This window comes from Ochotona curzoniae, unplaced genomic scaffold, assembly GCF_017591425.1.
Source record: "Ochotona curzoniae isolate NIBS_2020 unplaced genomic scaffold, NIBS_Ocur_1.0 contig_1071, whole genome shotgun sequence".
In the NCBI taxonomy this organism is placed as follows: Eukaryota; Metazoa; Chordata; class Mammalia; order Lagomorpha; family Ochotonidae; genus Ochotona; species Ochotona curzoniae.
Genome location: NW_024464939.1, coordinates 10,035,114 through 10,055,521, shown reverse-complemented (window position 1 = coordinate 10,055,521; position 20,408 = coordinate 10,035,114).

The window sequence follows — 20,408 nt, the reverse complement described above, 5'->3', positions numbered from 1 at the left end:
TATTTGGGAGGAAGTCAAATGTCCATGGAAACAGTGTTCTGGTTGCTGTGCATGTCTCTGTATTAGGGCTCTCCAGAGAAATGTAGCCAATAGAGGACACACACACAGACACATGTGTGTTCTGTGGGAAGGGAAGAGAGAGGGGGAGAGGGATTGTAGAGGTGGGCTCACATGACTGTGGAGGGAGAGGTCTCGCAACTGTTGTTGGCTGGAGACCCTGGAGGAAACCAATGACGTGATTCAATCCATTCCCAAATGCCTAAATAAAACAAAGCAAGCAAGCAAAAAACCAAAATGCTCACGTCTCTCCATTTTGACCCTAGTATTGCAGTTTATGTTAGCATTGTCTATGACAAACCATCAGTAAATTGTGCCTAAGTCGTTACTTTCCTTGTCCTCTGTTTTTGCATTACTTCAGTTTGTAATACAGAGATCCATTTAAAATTAGAGTAACTTTATACAAATCCAGATTTGAGCTCTACCTCTCTATGATATATTTTCTTTCACATAAGTCCTTAAAATAGTTTTTTTAAATACAATCTTACTTGAAATATTAATGGAAAACAGAATTAAAACATAAGTGTATTCTGATGCCAAACCATTGAAGCACAAGGCTTGTTTTCCAATATGCACTTTCCCATAAAAGAATATTCATTGCATGCATTAATTCATTTTTATTAACCAAACATGCCTACATTTTAATTCCATTTTCCATGAGGTTTTTGAAGTATACTCATATGTAGAAAATACATTCAGTGTATATATCAGAAGATATAACCACAAAAAATGCTAAAGATTCAAACTTCAGACAATGCTACACGTTTCGGTTAGTTTATTAGTCATGCATTTTTAGTACATATAGAATCCCTCCTGACATTATTTACTTTTTTAAAACAGTGACTTTTGAGCAATACATGTATAGATGAATTCTTTATATAAAAAAATTTGGAAAGTAAGAGAAAAAGGGAAGTCTTACAAGTAGGAAAATAAAATTTTCTCATTTTTTTCTCTAAGTGCTCATTTTTTTTTAGCAAAGAAAGAGAATTGAACCGAACAATCTATAATTATTCCTTTAATATGAGGTTCATTATGGAAAAATAAATGGGACGGAAGCTTGTCATATTTTCTAGTTACTTTAGGTGTTTCTACTTCTCTCTGATTTTAAAGGATTTATTCGTTATTAGTAACACATCAATGAAATCCATAATTCAAAAGTCTTACAATGATTACAACATGACTATAATTAAAAATGGAATCCCTGTACCAACAAAACTGTATCACAGGAAAAAAAGAATAAGTACAGACTGAATAATAGGATCACAATTAACAGTGGGTAAGGTAATATTTGGGCTTACGCCAATGAGCAGAAGTCTTTTCTTTCTTACTTGGTAGGTAACAATGAACAGTGCAAAGATATACGCAGAAAAGATGGATAAAAATATTATAGTAACAGCTGTTTGATTATATATCCACAAAACAAAGCAAGGATTGTGTGAAGATCTAAACGGTGAAAGCTTCAGTGTCTGAAAATATTATACAGTGCTTTAGACATCACATTTAGGGAACTGTCTCGTAAGAATGGACACCTCAAATATGTTGCACTTAAAGCTCTGTCTGCTAATGGGCTAGCCTTGCGCAAGACTAAGTCAAATGAACACTGAATTAAATATTTGCCTCTAAAAGATAGGAATGTTTAGTGCTTAACCTTAATATTTATGGACAAAAATTCATTTATTCAATAAACTGTGTCAAGTCCTTCTCCAGTGCCAATCCCTGGGGACTCATGATGAATCGGTGCTGTCTATGCCTTTGGGAACCCATGACATTTCTGCATGGAGAGGAAGCTAATAAACTAAGGATGAAATTGAGGGACTTCAAGCGTTTCTTATGAATCTAAATAAACTATTATTAAAGCATAGATATTACCTTTTCTGCTGGGATTTAGGTATAATCTACAGCTACTGCATACAGCCTTTGAGTACAATAGTAATTCGTTTAATTTTTAAGAAATTGCACAGAGCAGGTTGCTGGTATACACTACTGAAGAGAGTGAATCTTAAATAAATTATGAGTGAAGTGAATATCTTATCATAGCTGTATATATATTGATTATTAATTACTTTTTACTTTAGATGACCAATTTTGCCTTTGGGTATAACTGTCACTGTGTAATGACATCAAATTCCACAGTAACAAGTTTATACTGAATGTGGAAAGTATGCCACTGATTTCTGAGAGGAGATGAAAGACTGCAATAAAGGAATAATGGCCATGTGAAGAGATCACACTCTAGAAGATTTATTTATTTTAAAGATTGATTTTATTTTTATTGGAAAGAATTACAGAGAGGAGATAAAAAGATAAAAATCTTCCATCCACCCGTTCACTCCCCAAGTGGCTGCAGTGGCTGCAGTGACTGCAGCTGAGCCGATCCGAAGTCAGGAGCCTGGGGCTTTTTCCAGGTTTCCCACTGATGTGCAGGGTTACAAGGGTACAGGGCCATCCTCTACTGCTTTCCCAGGCCACAAGCAGGAAGCTAGAAGGGAAGTAGAGCAGCTGGCACATGAACTAGTGCCCATGTGGGATGCTCGGGCATGCAAGGCAAGGATTCAGCCACTGAGCCATTGCACCAGGCTCCCTAGCATCTCTTATAACTAACTTTGAAGTTGTCCCTTTCAGACGTGTAGCTTTACTGCAATGATCTTATTGGTACAATGATAAAACAATGGAAATCTCTTTATAGAACTTTAAATCTGAAATATGTACCCCACCAAATATGAATATATATGCAGCTGAATATTTAGGTACATATGTACAAATTCAACTTTGAAACTGACATAAACAAGTAGTAGTTTCATAGCGTATATTGGATATCATTGTATCAAAACTTTCCTAAATTTCAACTTCTCTTTAGTAAGGTATAGAAAGTGTGAATGTAATATGTGGAAATTTGTAAGCTTGATGAATATAAAAAAGATCCTTATAATAGTATTGGGTTTTAAAATCTCTACTATTTTTCTAGTAATTCTCACTAGTGAATTTTTCTTCATACCTTTATATTATAGCTTTCTGTTCCTTAGGCCAGCATAATACCTATAAATATAGTTCATTTTGGAGAAGCAGTGTAAGTATTTTAATTTGTTTCTGAATTTAAAATCAATATACTTTTAACAAAATACCATATCCAAAATGCTTTGTTTCTTTTTTTATACCTCTGGGGACATCTATTAGAGTGAAACAAGCAGACTTCCTGGCTTAAAACGTCGTATTGTAAGGCATATAACATGGGCCACGTAGTACTCATGCTCTCTCCTGCAAATGAATTTAAATCAATTATAGTTAAGTCTTTACACCCAACTTCTTCCAACATAATATATGAAGTCTAAAAGTGATTAGCATGTTCTGAGCATTGTTTTCCAACACAAATAGTCCAGTTTCTCCCAAATATATGAAAAGCAAAGAATGAGTGAAAAGGCTTGAGTGACGCGATGAACTTATGCAGTGTGTGAATTTTGCTTAAATCTTGACTCAAATAATACAATAATATCAGGAGTCTGAAAAATAACTAGCATTGAATTACAATAAGAATTTCGTTTTTATTTAACTGGATGTGGAAATGCAATTGTTGTGGAAATGCTTTGCCTGACCTTGTTCCAGCTGTGCTGGGCATTTGGAAAGTGAAGCAGCAGAAGGAAGATCTGTTTTTTTTTTTTTATCTTTCTCTGTTGTCTTTCTGACTTTCCAATTAAATAATAAGTTTAACATTCTGAAAGTTTTCAACATTATATTTCATTAGTGTGTCTATGATGTACTTATGTAAACACACAATGATAAATATAGCAAAACTGAGGACAAATATGATGGAAACAAAATTGTAAGATTCTGAAACGTTTCTGTGGCTGCTTTTCTGATCGCCTACAGAATGAATCTGGGTAAGTTTATTAACACCTCAGTTATAATTTTCCTATAAAATAAATCTAATTTGTTTTGCAAGATGAAAATAACAAGGTATTTGGAAATGATTAATATAGTTTGGCAAACTCTGTAATGGTTTGTCATTATAAGTCATGATGTGATGATAAAAATGATGATTGTCTATATTGTTAACATTTTTATTTGGGTTAGAAATCTATTAGACGAAATGAATCTAATGCTTGATATTAATTCTGGTGGCTTTGCTGACTCAAAAAATAAAATAAAAAACTTTTTGTTACTCCCTTCAACAGTTTTATTGAAAGTATTTACTTTGTATCTACTATACACAAGCATGGATTCTACTCTAAGTGTTGCTAATAGAGCACTGAGCAAGATATACAATGTTTCTGTCCTTTAGTGGAAAATAGGTAAATAATGACATTGCCATATAACTGGAAACACACAAACATCAGTCATAATCTGATCAATAGCATTGTGTTGATAAATTTGAAAGGTTATAATTTATAGCAAAGTCAATATTCTCAATTAAAATAGGATATTCACTGTAGTTTTCTAAAAATCATAACTAATAAAATAAATTTTTACTTTCATTTGCATTTTCTCATTGCATATTCTGTGATAAATCATTGAATATATGTTTCATAAAATAAATGTAGTAAATAAAATATATCAAATCTTTGCTATTTATTTATCCTCCAATCTTACCTTTAACTTTCATCTAAGTATCGTTGGTTTTCCAAAAACTGGGACTGCATGATATAGATCTGAAGATATGTATGCTTTTAAACATGCATTTGGATGCAGTTACATAAGGTATTTAATAATATGTAAACATTGATAATCAATAATTTATAAAACTCTTTAATAAAAAAAACTGTGGCTGATTTATTCCCTTCATGTGGCTTATTTACTCCATTTACCTTTATGGTCAGATAAACAGATCATCATTTAGACAAAAAAAAAACCTTTATGTTCTAATTGACAAATTTATAGAGCTAAATTGTATAATTTCTTATGTTTATGACACAGCATTTTTGGAGAAACAGGATAAGCAAATGTTTAAAAGTCTGATCTAGCACAATCTTATTAATCACTAATTAAATTAGCTATAGAATGTGATTCTTTTTCATCCAATTAGCTGTTTTCTCCTTTCCTCTCTGCCCCTGCAGAGTATTAATAAAATTAGTTTAATTTTCTTTGAAAGTAGATATAGCATTATTAAAAAAAGAATGATACATCTTGGGCCTGGTGCAATGTCCTAATGGCTAAATCCTCACCTTGCATGCTCTGGGATTCCAAATCAGCAGCAGTTTGTGTCCCAGCTGCTCCCTCTTCCCATCCAGCTTCCTGCTTATGGCTTGGGAAAGCAGTTGAGTATGGCCCATAGCCTTGGGGCCCTGCACCCATGCGGAAGACCTGGAAGAAGCTCCTGGCTCCTGACTTCAGATTGGCTCAACTCTGGCTGTTGTGGCCACTTGGGGAGTGAACCAGTGGGCAGAAGATCTTCCTCTCTGTCTCTACTTATCTCCGTAAATCTGCCTTTCCAACAAAAATAAATCCGATCTTTAAAAATATATTATAAATCTGAAAGACAAATATCTAATATAATCTAATATTTATTTTTAAGTTACATTATAATAGTAGAAAATAAGATAATTAAAGCCTACCTGGTATATTCATCTGAATTTTACCTTTATAAAAACATTTATTAATGTAGAAAATAAGCATTACTGGAAACGATTTATAGTTTCAATAGATGTAATGATGACCGTTTGTTTGCTGTGTTGATGACAGATGCTGATGTCAGCATTTACTGATGACAGAGAATAATGATCCATTAGTTCAATTGTTCTTTCCCATTGTTAGTTGTGATAGCTGAGAAGAGTAACACAGAATAAGGGAAACACCTCAACAACTTTTGCTTAAGCTGAGGAGAGAATCCTTTATTTTGTTTTGGGATCCCAGGAATAAAGATACGGTTACAATACTATGAAACTGTTGATGTACAAACCAGTCACTGAATGGCAACTACAGCAATAAGGTAGGAGCTGAAGATTTTTAAGCTGAATAAAACTATCTTTGCTCTTACATTGCCTGTAACATAGTCTAGAGTTCACAAGGTGAGAATAAGGTGAATTACAGAAACACAAAACTGGAAATTTTGCCTCCTCTCTGAAACGAAACAGTATGGGTGACAACTTCATCCATGATTCTTTTTTTCCTATTAGCTCACAAAGCAAATACATCTCCTGTCATTTCAGGAAACTGAGAATATTTTTGGATTCCTGAACCTGTTCCAGTTGATTCTGCTCAGCAGTTTGAGGATGCAGCTCTCTTTCCTAAATCATCGTGCATCCCAAGAAAGGTGAAAAAGCCTTGTGCATGCTACATAACCAGGCTTCAGAGGAAACGCCAAAATAATACTGTGTTCATTGTTCATTGAATTAAATATGAACTAACATTGTTAGATGAGAAAGCCCTCATTAGACTTGCACTTCCTCAAAGCACAGGTCATCAGGTCAAGGTCAGCAAGCGTGCCAGTGCACCACATCAGTTATGAAGGATTTGACTTTTCATATCTGCTTATGCTTAACAGAGAGGCTGGGTCTAGGACAAACACACAAGATGTCTCTTAGCATATTTTGTAAAGCTATGAAAGATTTTCAAATCATGACATGCTCCACTCCAAAGACACCTATGTATGCAGCTCTCAAAAAATGTTTTTTTGTGTAGATGTGTATTGACACTTGTAATAATTGACTTAAGATTAGCTGTAAGAGAGAAAGGATTGGTTAAAATGTAGCTAATGTATCTTTATTGCCATTCAACCAAATGTTGACAAAAATAAAGGAATTAAATTTGTCCTGCTTTACTGATTCATTATTTCAATCAGTAAAGCACATTAAGGGATCAGAAGGCTGTTGTCCAACGCAGTATCTCTCATGCTCACTGTACACACCTGTGAGAACGCAGAGGCATTGCTAAGAAATCAGTGGAGGGGCAGACACTGTGGGGCAGTTACTGCTTAAGATGCCGGAAATCCACATCAGTTAGAGCTTTGGCATCCTGCTATGCACGCCACAGGAGGCAGTGGACCAGGGCCCAATGTGGGAAGCCAACACAGAGTTGCAGTCATGTGACTTTGGCTTGGCTTCGTCCTGATTGTTGTAGGCATTTGGGGAATAGATCTTTCAGTCTCTGTATCCCCATCCCCGTCACTCTGATCTTTCAAATAAATTTGAAAAAATACACGATTCACAGGATGCTTTATTGTTAAATGTAAGTGAAAAAGAAAGTAAGTGAAGCTTGAAAGGAAATACAGAAATTACTGTTTATCAGATACACGCACACACACACACACACTTTGAAATGGCCTAGAAGATCTTACAGCTTAACTGAGCACTATACTAAGCGATACGAAGTTGCTACATACACTATTGAGCTTAATGAACTTAAATCCTAATTCAAATTTCGTATTTCTGAAAGCGGCAAATGAAATTGACAAATGTGAAATATAGGAACAAGGGTTGTGATCATTATCCAAATAATGGGAAAATGTAGAAATGCAACTCCAACTAAGTGCATTGTTCCTTGCCCCTCAGTTTCCTTGAGAAGTTGATCCCAGAACATTTTTTCCATATCAGTACTGGGAATGTCAAACTCCTTATATTAAATGGCCCTACATTTGCCCAAAACACCTCTAGTTTAGTTGTAATGTTTGATAAAATGTAAATGCTGTACATGCAGTTATTACACTATATTGTTTCTGAAAAAAATGATGGGAATTTTCAAAAATCTTTTCAAAAGACCTTAAAATGTTCAGTATGTCTACAATTCTACAGATGTGGAATGCAGAAACATGGAACCTAGTTCTGTGTTTTACTTTATTTCATGAATCCATTTGCAAATTATTTATAAGGAGCTATTAAGCAATATGTGAAAATACTGGCTGATAAAGTATCAAGCTTCTTCAGATGTGAAACATATATTGTACTGCTTGGAAGCACAATTAAATTATTTTTTGTCTAATTTTGTTTCATGTCTATTTAAAATGGAGTTAAAATGAGATGAAATAAGTAAATATCTTGGGATTTCCAGAAGAAAAATGTAATGTAGTATATAATTATGATATAATTAACATTTTAATTTAATAAAATGTTTTCCTTGAAGTTGCTTTTTAGAAAGTTATTGATTTGGTAAATGACCTTCTCAGTTTTAAAAATCAAATATATTGGATATGGTGATCTTTCATAGTTTTAATTATAACTGAAACTTGATTATAAAATGTAGTTCACATTGTACTCAAATGTGCAAAGAAAAGGGAAATTTATTCGTTTTGCATTTGAACTATTTTTATTTTTGATAGCAGGAAATATAAGAGTTTAATCCATTTTAACATTTTTAATACAATACTGTTATCAGTTCTTTATTGTAGAGCTCAGGTATTCCAGTTGTTTCCCTTTAGTGATGTCATAAGTCCAGGAGCCAGCAGAAATGCCAAATATGATTTGCAAAATCAGGGTGTTGGCGATTTTGGGATCCACTCTTTTCTTGTATTATCGTTTGGTAGATGATCATTCCCCGATCTACCTAGTTGCTGGAATCTCTTAAAACCAAAGCATAGAGAGCCCAGCGCGATGGTGTAGTGGTTAAGGTCCTTGCCTTGCATGCCCGGGTCCCATTTTGGTGCCGGTTGTAAACCTGGAAGCTCCACTTCCCATCCAGCTCCCTGCCTGTGGCCCGGGAAAGCAGTCGAGGAGGCCCAAAGCTTTGGGACCTTGCACCCGCGTGGGAGACCCGGAAGAGGCTCCTGGCTTCGGATTGGCTCAGCTCCAGCCTTTGCAGCCGCTTGGGGAATGAATCATCGGACGGATGATCTTCCTCTCTGTTTCTCCTCTCTGTATATCCGCTTTTCCAATAAAAAAAAAAAAAGCATAGGAAAAGGAAATTAGCAGCACAAACACGAATTCTTTCTCTTTTTAGTGCTTCAGACCAAAAACACGTACACATCCACAGCTGAATTTTATTTATAGTAACTTCCTTTCACTGTCAAGTAGCAATACTTCGGCATTCTGCAGCCCATGTAGAAGGAGCAACCTTTCTATAGGATATCTCTTAAAAAAATTCTAGTCTTGAGCATGTTAAGGTTCATCCCTAAAGTGTTTCACAATGGAATGCATTGTTCAGGCTACAGGTCTGCTGTCTTCATGAGATTATTAGCAGTGTGTATCAAACAAGGGTAGATAATACAGGCAATAGTGAATAAATAATTGGCCAATATAAGATGAGGTTTGCAAGCAGGATTTGGTTGAGCAAATGGTCAAAAGAGATCTCCAAAATAAAAATCTACTTGCAATTTTTGTCTCTTCATGCAAGTAAGTTGTCTGCCTTCCCTTGTTCACGCATATACGCATATTAAAGTTCCTATTTCACATACATTATGAACGTTTGCTGCTGTATCAATTTGTTTGGAAGCAACATGCAGTACCCTGCTGATAGGTAAACTATTGCTCATTCCTAAACTGCTTTTTTTTCTTTGATTGACAAATTCTAGGTGAGATAGTAACATGCATGACTCTTGCTTAGATGGACTCCTACTGCTGCTGTTACTCAACTGTGCCCCCTTCTCAGCAGGAAGTAGCCAAGAGCAGACAACTATGTCCCCTTTCCTTGCAAGCAGCTGGGTCCAGTCCTCTGGAAATGTAGGAGCCAGATGGGATGATAGGCAATTAGGGTCTCCAGTTCCTGGTGAAACTGTCTTGTATACATGTAACATCTTAGCACTAAGAGATTCCTGAATGTTAATATTTTCAACAATGCTTGTACATTGTTACTTGTATTACTAAGTATGTTACTAAATCAAAGATTTGATTAGTTACTACAAAGAGGGGGGAATGAAGAACTTAGATGTTTTCTGCCTTTTGTGATTTTGCCTTAATGGCTTGGCTGGGGGCTGTGTGAACTCCAGGCCTGATAGTCTATGTGACACCCCATAGGACACCTGGCATGTCATGTAGGTAGACCACTCCCCAGGAAGGAAGTACCTGGTGTTTGATAAGATTCACAGCCCAATAGCTCATCAGTTTGTGCTTTTTGAAAGTTGCTTGTTTCAAATCCACCAATAGAAGCCTGCTAAATCATGACTGTATAATTAATAGCCTGAAATGTATAAGAACTGGGGGTCTTGGGCTCTCTCTCTCTGGCTCCCGCTTCTTTTTGCCCTCCCTGTGGATCCTACAGCAGCCTTGCTGCAGCTGCCCCTCCCTGCCCAGTCATGCTGGGCTGGGGGAGGTGGCTGGGAGACCTAGGTCAACCTGAATAAAGCACCTTTATTTTATGCTTTAAAAAAAAAAAAACTTTGTGGACTTTTGAAATTTAAGTAAGATTACATTTGAAGCTACAGAGTCAACATTTATATTATGAATTGTGACATGAGGATTAAGCATTAATGTTAAAATAAACAGCTATAAATGGTTGCTATAATAGTTATAATATGATATTGTTTAAATGGAAATGTATTAAAAATTTTTACAAATTTTGTCTTTTATTTGAGAGAGAGAGGGTTTGGGAGAGAGATGGATCCTATCTATGGTTCACTCCACAAACACACAAAGTGAACATCTGTTAGGGACAAATGTAGAAACAGGACACTCAGTCCAGTTTCCCACATGAGGGGGCTGGGATAAGAACTTGAGACATCACTTTCACTTTCTAGATTCTGTGCAGATAGAAAACTGAGTTAGGTACTTCACCATGGGTTGTGAACATCTTGATGGCTCTCTTAATTGATAGACTAATGGCCTGTTCCAGGTTTGTTTTTTTTTTTTTTTGGTAAGAAGAAAAAATTCTGTAATAATAATATGTAAGATAGGGATATGAAGGAGATTTTATAAGTATGGCAAACTAGGCTCCCTGAAAGCTGTAATAAGAAAACAAATGGCAGATAAAATACAATCTGTAATATTATAATATGTAAAGCACAGCAGACTCAAACATTTAAATAAAAGTTATATATTAGTTTACTAGTAAGAACCAAAAAGAAGAAAGAAGATAATTTGAGAAGAAAATATGTGACCTAGTTCTGAAGCATGCTGGTGTTAACGCACCTGATAACCAGGGACGGATAGAGCTTTACAAAGGGACAGAAAAGAGAGTTTAATGGAAATTCAGGTTTATTCAGTAGAGCTGGGACTGTCAACAAGTGAACTGTCATTAAATTGGTTGTGAAGAAACAATGTGTCCTCTGAAAATAAGATTTGAAAAACTAACTTTGGGGTCAGTTATAAAAATACACATTTTTTGCTATTATCTTTCATAAATATAGTTTGGGATCTGCCTTGCTCTAACAATAACCTGATAAAAAAAATTAACCTGAAAGTGTTTCATGTAACATTCCTGCGGAGACTGTTAAAACAAATGAAAAAAAATCCTCCTGGAAGACCTGTTTTCAAGGGGTCTAAAAGATAAAGCTCAGATCAAGGCTTGTTTGTTCCAGCAGTATAAGATACAATAGCAGCAATTCAACATAAGCAAGGGCCATTGGCTGCAGAACAGCATGCTGTGGTGTAATAGAACTGCTTGAATAAGAGACATCAAGTAAATAGTCTAAATGATAAAAATTACGTTCAAAATAAACACACAAATCCAAATTAAGTAGCACTCTGAGAAATCAAAGCATATGTTTTCTTTAAAATCGCATATACTACTAAGAGTATGATTGAACTGATACCATAAATGGAAAGGAATTACTTAGAGAGTTTAAAAAGACGCGGGAGAATTAAGATGTATATAAAATAGATGGAGAAATCCAGCATTTAGTTCGTAGATGTTTCATTATGTTGAAGACAAATGAATATGTAAAAAATAACTTCTAAGAAATGTATAGTAAATGAAAGAAACGTAATATGCTGGAGGCAAGATAAATTAAAAAACATTATCACACATTAGAATTCAGGCAAAAGTGAAAGTAGAATATAAAGAAAGAAGAATTGAAACATTGTGAAATGAACAACACACTGCTTTAAAATGATATCCATTGGGATGTCAAAATTAAGGCAATTCAGACTACGATAGTGCATTCAATGCACTGGGAGACTAGAGATTTAGACAGCTGAACTATCCTTCGAGATAAAGGCCAAACAAGAACATTTTCATACAAAAGTGTTGTTTTTTTTTGCCAAAAAAGAAAAAGAACTTACTGAAAAAAAAAATGTTTAAGGGATAGTCTTCAAGAAAAAGACAAAATAAACCTAGAAGACATGAGATGTAAAATAAAATGTTGACGTTGCCAGGGAGTTAGACAGTAGATGAAGGAGCTCAGTGAAACAGAATCCAGAAAGAGCCATCAGTGCTACGTTCCCCTGACTCGTGACCTAAGTGACTGCACGGAGGGCTGAAGTGTGGAAACAGCGTAGTCACGGAAGACGTTCATCCTTGACCCTCCTGCATGCAAGCATCTATTCTACATTAACTGAATACACAAAAAATGGGATGATAATATTTTTGAAAGAAACCTAGCTTAATTCTCTTCTAGAATACAAACAAGGATTGACTAAGCAAATTACAAAGAAAATTATCGTCTGAATTCCACCAAATTGAAAAATAAATCTCTATATTGAGACTATCATCAAGAGAGAAAAAGGCAAGATGCATAGTAGAGTTAGTTGCAATATATTTATCTGGATGGGGATTGTTATAAGGATATGTAAATCATTCTTAGAAGCTAATCATTAGAAAAGACAGAATACACGGGAAAAACTGGCAAAAAATCCTGTCATTCATAACATGTATGCAGTTGGAGGTCTATATTATACTTAGTGAAATAATCCAACAGACAAAAAACTAATATCACACAGTTTCCTTGATATCATGGTAACTAATATACAGACTGCAAACATTTTTATATGCATGTGGCATATAAAACACTTTGGGATTTATTTGTTTCTTTTTTATAGTAGTTGATCCTTTTTATTATTAATAATTTTTATTGGGTAGGCAGATTTACAGAGAGAAGGAGAGACAGAGAGGAAGATCTTTTGTCCCATAGTTCACTCGCTATGGGGCCACAATGGCCAGAACTAGGATCAGGATCCTCTTTTCAGCGTCCCACACAGGTGCAAGGTCCCAAGGCTTTGGGCTGTCCTCCATTGTTTTCCCAAGCCACAAGCAGGGAGCTGGATGGGAAGTGGAGCAGCCGGAGCCCACAAGAGATCCCGGTGCTTGAAAGGTGAGGATTTAGTTATTGAGAAGCCCTTCTGGCCTGATTATTCTTTCTTACCCCTGTCTGTATGCAGGAGAAGCAGTGTTTTTTCTGCTTACTACTTGTTGAATTCTTTATTTACTTGAAAAGTAAGCATTTTATTATAGAGGAAATTGAAAGTATGTATTTTAAATATTAAAATCAAAATAAGAAACTAAGGAGGAGGGGAGATAGGAGTGAGGGAAGGGAAGCTAAGAAATATCATTATGCTCTTAAAACAGTATATATATTCCCCTTTATATAAAGCGTACACACATACATGCAAACACAGACACACACTTTCTTTTTTTTTTTTAAAGATTTATTTTTATTATTTTTTATTGGAAAGGCAGATATACAGAGAGGAGAGACAGAGAGGAAGATCCTCCGTCCAATGATTCATTCCCCAAGTGAGCACAACGGCCGATGCTATGCCGATCCGAAGCCAGAAGCCTCTTCCGGGTCCCAAAGCCTCTTCCGGGTCTCCCACGCGGGTACAGGGTCCCAAAGCTTTGGGCCGTCCTTGACTGCTTTCCCGGGCCACAGGCAGGGAGCTGGAAGGGAAGCGGGGCCGCCGGGATTAGAACCGGCGCCCATATGGGATCCTGGGCGTGCAAGGCGAGGACCTTAACCACTTGCGCCACCGCGCCGGGCCCTGGACATACACTTTCAAAGACGATCTCTTGCATGTAGATTTAGGTATAGGCTGCTGGAATAAAATGTAAAACGAAGGTACACCCTCTTTTGTTTTCATTTATTTTCTATGTTTATAAAAGAAAAATTATAAAATAGAGATTATATAAATTTAATTTTAACCACATGACTAAAATTGTGGTGCTTATGTTCACTAAGAAATAATCATCAGGTCACATCTGCTGGATTTAGAACTTTAGTTTTAAATAAGCTTCAATTACTGATAAAACTAACATAATTAATACCTACTTTACAGAATTAAGATAAGTATGAAATAGAAAGTGTTCAGATTTCTAAAATAAAAATTCCTTTATAGTAGTTTGCCTCACTGTTCTTCACATTATAATTATAATATTCATCAGTTTCTGGGTGCTTAAAGTTGATTGAATCAGATGGGTTGTAAATATTTAAAGAAAATCTCCTCTCCTGTTAATCTAGTAAGGAGACCAAATTAATTTGTTTCTGCAGCAAATGGAGTGGAAGTTAGGAAAAGCTCCAGTCTGAACTATTATTTCGCACTCTTACGTTTAGGTGTCTGGATTTCAAAGGGTTCAAACCCCAGCTCTGCTACTAGGACTTCTGTTGCTATTTGATCCGAGACTCTTCTTCTTTTAAATCTCATCTCCAATGAGAAAACTTATGTGGTACATTATCCATAACTGATAAATATTAATGTCTTTGTTGTGAAGCCAGGGTAGGAATGATGTGTGATGACGTTTGAAACTTCCAGGTTGTTCATAAAAAGAAAAAGGAAAGTAAGTGTCAGAGTAATAAACAACAACAAAAAATAACCGAACACCAGAAATATTTTCTGGTGTTGAAACCAGATTACCAAGAGTTGCAAAAAAAATATGCATTCAGCTATTACAATATATCTAATTAAGATTTATAAACATCTCATACTTCATAAAATAGACTTTTCTGGGAACTTCTCTAAATTTTGGCTTTTTGTTTCTCGAGTTTTGAAGACTGGTAGAATTGATATCCATGTTTCAGTGGAGTTACAGATTTTCTGCTTTGGTTTTACTGGGTATCATTGTGTACATACTGAACTTTAATTTTTAATCAGTTTATGTCAATACCTGAACTCTTTTTATACTATTTTTAAAAATTAGTTTTGAAACACCGAGAGAGAGACTGACGGAAACAGACCTTCCATTTGCTGATTCACTCCTAAATGCTGACAACAAACCACGCTCAGTCCGTTCTAAAAGAAGCTCAAGCTGTATGTCTTGCCTGCTGCCTCCCAGCGTGTAAATATTGGAAAGATGGCACCAGAAGCACAGCCAGAACTTGAATCGAGGAGTGATATCTTAACCACTGTGCCAAATGCCCACCTCAAAACTTTTCACTGTAAATAGAATAGCTGTCATGTAATAGCAGCTTTCAAATTTGGAAATAGAATGTCCTTGGTGGCAAAAAAAAAATCTTAGCAGTTATTTTTTAAAAAATTCATTAAAATTCATTTTGTCACAGAGTCGGAAGATATTGAAGATGAGAGCATAGTGTTCTCAGAGCTCATGTCCAATTCAGTGAAACTGGTTCTTTTATGCTTATTATGTTTAGGCATTCTTAATTAATTAATTAATTAACTAATTAATTAATTTTATGATACAGCTCCATACCCTCAAGGATTCCCTCAACCCCTCCCCAACTCTCCTCCTCTCACTGATTTTCCCTATATTATTACAATAGTATAGTCCTTCAAAAACAGTCATAACTCCATCATTCTGCTACTTCAGTGTATCCTGACATTGTAGGTATGGACAATTGCATTGAATTTACATTTAAAAGGAAGACAGGGGAGATATTTTTATTTTTCATCTTTTGTTTTTAGACAGAGAAAAAGAGGAGAGACAAAGAAGTTCAGAAAGAGAGAGAGACTCAGAGAGAGAGAAAGACCTAGTATCTGAGGTTTCTTTAAACAAATGTCTTTTACAGCTTGTGCTGGACCAGGCAGAATCCAGGAGTCATTATCCATCCAGTCTCAGCACAGTGGAACTGGCCCAAATATCCGTTTCATCTTCTGCTGCCTTCCAAGTGAATTAGAAGGAAGATGAATTGAAACATGCAGGACTCAGGACCTGTGATATGTTGAGGCTAAACCTGTCCTGAGCACAGAATCCCCTACATCTCTTCCCATATCATATGAAATTTACCAAAGTTGAGATCCGTTTAGGAAAAACAAAAACTCTGCATCTAATTCAGTCATTTCTGGGTCTGTAGATGCCATCCATTCATGCAGGAAGGAGGTCTCTGTCACATAGAAGTTTCCAAGGACTAATTGCATGAGCAAGGAGGGCATTCCTTAGCTAGATCACATTTCAGTAAGCTTTTGCTATCAGGTGTTATCTTTCCCTAGCGAAGGAACCTTTGCTTGTGAGTATGTAACTCCATCATCCCAACAAGGCATTTCAATGGTTAAAATGTGATTTTTTCTAAAAACTATTATGATGCAATATAATAACTGATGAAAAATTATTAGCAATACTCTGCTTGGATTAATACATGACTAGATGAGTGGCATTTAAAGCATTTCAAATATCATTCTCCATTGTAAAAATTTTCTAACATTTTAATGGATGATCTTGTGAAAAGAAATGTAAATGCAAATCTTATAAAACAGTACTTAGGTAGCTGTAAATATTTAAATAATCTCACTTGACAACTAGAATGGACATGAATGTGATAATAGTTACAGCCAAGACACCTAAAATACTGTTCTGATTGGAAGCCTCATGGAGCCTGCTTTCATGAGATACAGAGTCTCACCCTAAAAAAGAAACAGAAAAATAATGTGACAATAGTAAATTGAGGTTTGTATGTTAATATTAACCATTAGTTCTAATGTTTTCTTATTCTTCTTTCCTTTATCCTAAGTATTTGTGCCAGAGGAATGAAGTAGAAATTACGGAAAAATACTTGAAATACTATCTTCATTACATTAACTATTAGGCATTGTTAACATGGCATCCATGTAAAAAACAACACAAAAAACAACAGTGATAGTGATGTTTATTACTTATGTAGAAAACCTGGACCACACTGAAAACATCACTGTAGCATCAGGGGAAAGAGGCCTTCATGGTCCTGAAGGATGGCCACTGCACAGAGTCTGGTGTTCACTGACTCAGTCACTTACTCATTCGGCAAATATTCACTAAGCTCATAGCCCAGTGAGTTAAGGATCTGAGTATAACACACAGATTTTACTCAAGGATTTGGGCTAAACAGGTAAGTATTCCAAAGGCAGGCATGTGGTACGGTAGATTAAGCTGCTGGCTGATATGTCAGTATGCCATATTGAGTTCCAACTGGAGTCCTGGGTGCTCTGATTCTGACCCTGCTTCCTGCTAATGAATTCTGGGAGGCAATAAGTGGTAACTCCCGTGCTTAGGTCCCTGATCCCACAAGAGCCACCTGAACTGGATCCTGGCATCCTGGTTCCAGATGGGTCCAGCTTTGGTTCTTGGAAGTGATTCTGAGGTAAAGCAGTAGCTGAAAGTTCTCTCATTGGCTCTGTTCTCTTCCCCCCAAAACTTATCTCTCTCTCTCTGGCTGTCTTGCAAGTGGATGAAAATAAGAAAATATTTTCCAGGCAAGTAGATAAATAATTTCCAGACATAGCGCTAGAGGAGCATACCATGCCACACAAGACTCAGTGGGCAGTGGAGAGTGGCTGGAGAATTCTCAGATCTTGGTAACTGTCACAATGTTAAACAAAAAACAAAAATTACTTCAGAAAAATGTCCTTTTTGGGCATAGAGTTGATATTGGGAATGACACAGAGATGAAGCTAAATTTTTATGATTTGAAAAACTATATGCTATAATTTGCCAAGTTCTTTCAGTTCAGTCAAATTAAGAACAGTTTAAAAGTATTCAGGTTGGTGTATTAGTATTTCTTCCATACTTTATATGTTTCTTACACTCTGCTTTTTAATGTTGACTCCAGCATTTCTACTGAGTCCTTCTCTTTTAAGCTGACTCCTCACAACATCCTAGGTCAGACTGCATGCAAAGCAGCCAATGATTGGACATCCTTTCCTCGATAACAATGGAAGCTCCAAATCTTTACATCATCATGCCTCTGGACTCTGCAGGCCTGTCTCTATAAAAAATCACCAGTCTAACAGAATGTTCTTTTGCCTTTGTTTGTCTTGGGAGCTAGGTTCCTCAGCTCACTACACTGCAAGTGGACAATTTCTCATAATTTAGAAAAAAAAAAAGCCTGGAATGACTAATTTTCAACTGCAGCGTGTTCTGACATCTCTTCCAGGTGCCTGTGGTTTAGACAGATATTTTTGGCGATGTTCTGCAAAGTTGAAAAACATTGCTCTGTGGGTTTCTGGGAAACATTTGCAATTTTTTCGTGTGTGCATCGTGCTAGTAGCAAGTCCTAATCAGCAGGAAACAGAGGGCATGAGCAATTTATCCATTAAGTGAGTCATGTAAGGTAAGCAATAGATATTTGCTGATGCTCAACTGTGATATTTTTACATTTCTATTTCAAAGACTATTTCTCATAAATTCTTTAACATTATGCTAACCTGAAAGTATTTTGATTCAGCTATTTATGTGGTAACAAAATCTTGGTATTTTTTTAACATGAATTTTTAGAAGAAACTCAGAAATAGCATGAGCTTTGCCAGACTTACTTAAAATCACTTTTAGTTTGAGATGTCTAAGTTTTGAAATTATTTTTGAAAAAATAAGAGATGTATTTATGTTTACCAAATGGTGTAGAAATAAAATGTTAAAACATATGAACAAAAGCAGCAGAAACCTATTTGTTACAAATTGCGTATGTGGGGAGGAGTGATGGCAAAGTTGATGAGTTAATAAGCTGTTGTCAGTCATCGGTTAATAAGCTGCTGTTACCTGTGATGCCAACATCCTTTATTAGTACAGATTCAACTTCTGGCTGTCCCACTTCTGATTGAACTCTCTGCTAATATGCCTGATAGCAAAAAATTGGCTGAGTAATCAGATTCTCTGCTTCCTGTGCGGGAAACTGACTAGAGCTCTCAACTCCTGGTTTAAGCTGTTCCCTGGCTATGTGGCCATTTTAGCAATGAACCAGCAGATGAAAAATGTCTATCTCTCATCTATCTGTATTTGTGCCTTTCAAATAAGCAAGTATTTAGAAAGAAAAATATTATTTTATAAGATTTTAATTATGAAACTAGTAAGATGAAATGTATTTTTCTGAATTCTTATTTTAACCATATTTACTCAAGTGGCTAGAACCGAACCCTTGCAGCCATCACCATGGCATGCCAGGGTTTTCGTCAGCGGGGTTATGGGTCATGAATTAGCTCTGAAATCTAAGCATTTTGATTGGGTATTGGGGTATCTTAAGTGGCTAACACCACTAGGGAAAATAGCCATCTGCCTTCAGTTTTATTTAAAGTAGAATTGGTTTGAAGCATTTCCAATAGAATTGTTCCTCCAGATATCTGGAGAGAGCTCACTTGTTTGTGAAATGCTGCTCATTATGGTTGCCTTAACCTATTGTCTATAAAATCACCAGGAATTCCTGTATTTAATTAGTATTGTCATGCTTTCTTAAAAGTTGAATTATTTGTCCTTAAAGAAGTGAGCCAGCACATCTTTGTCATTTATTAAGATTTATTATACAGATTGAGTATGCAGATTTTGAACAGGCATATTTAGATTTACATTTTACCTTTTAAAAAAAAATTAGCTATATTCATTCTTTTCAGACTTCAATTTCCTAATTAGCTAAATAAAGAAAGAATGAATTTTCACAGTGGTTTTTGAAAACATTAAATGAAGTAATATATGCAAAGTGTCAGATGAAATGCTAGGAATATAAACAAAGCCATACAGAAGATTGAAAATGTTATTATATTTATCAGTGAAAACTAACAAGAAGAAATTGACAAATTTTGTATGAATGATATCCAATAAAGTGACTAAAATCACTTTTATTTTGAAACCAGTGAAGTATTTATGCTTGCAAGTTTGAAGCCTCAGATCTATTTAAAATCTCATTTTCCAGTGTTTGAGGCTTTATATTTAATTTTCCAAAGCAAACCATCTTAAAACACATTTATGTCTTTAATATCTCTTTTTGAAATATAATGTCATGGGTAAAGTAATTTCTCTGTGATAGTGAAGAACTTAAAGTAAGAATACAGTAGTAATTTGTGTATTCTAAACTAATGGTAGTTTTGTTATATTTTACATATTATTTATATACTTATTGTCTGACATAATACTATTTTTTCTAGGTAGTTTAAGAAAGGCTATTTAGCAATTGTTGCTGACCTGACAGAACAACAGCTTGAATTTGGACTCTGAGAATGAAGGTTCAAGTGCAGCAGGAGACTTGCAAAAAGAAGAAACACATATTTTATTTTATTGTTTAAAGCAGATTAGTTTCATGAATTATTTTAAACTGTATCTGTGTTTGACAACCTTTGATGACCTTTTCTGGTCATTCATTTCCCTTCTTGGCTGTCTGTTCCAGGAGCTGCAGCTTTGTTATTTGAACAAGCTTGTTTGCTGCCGAGCAG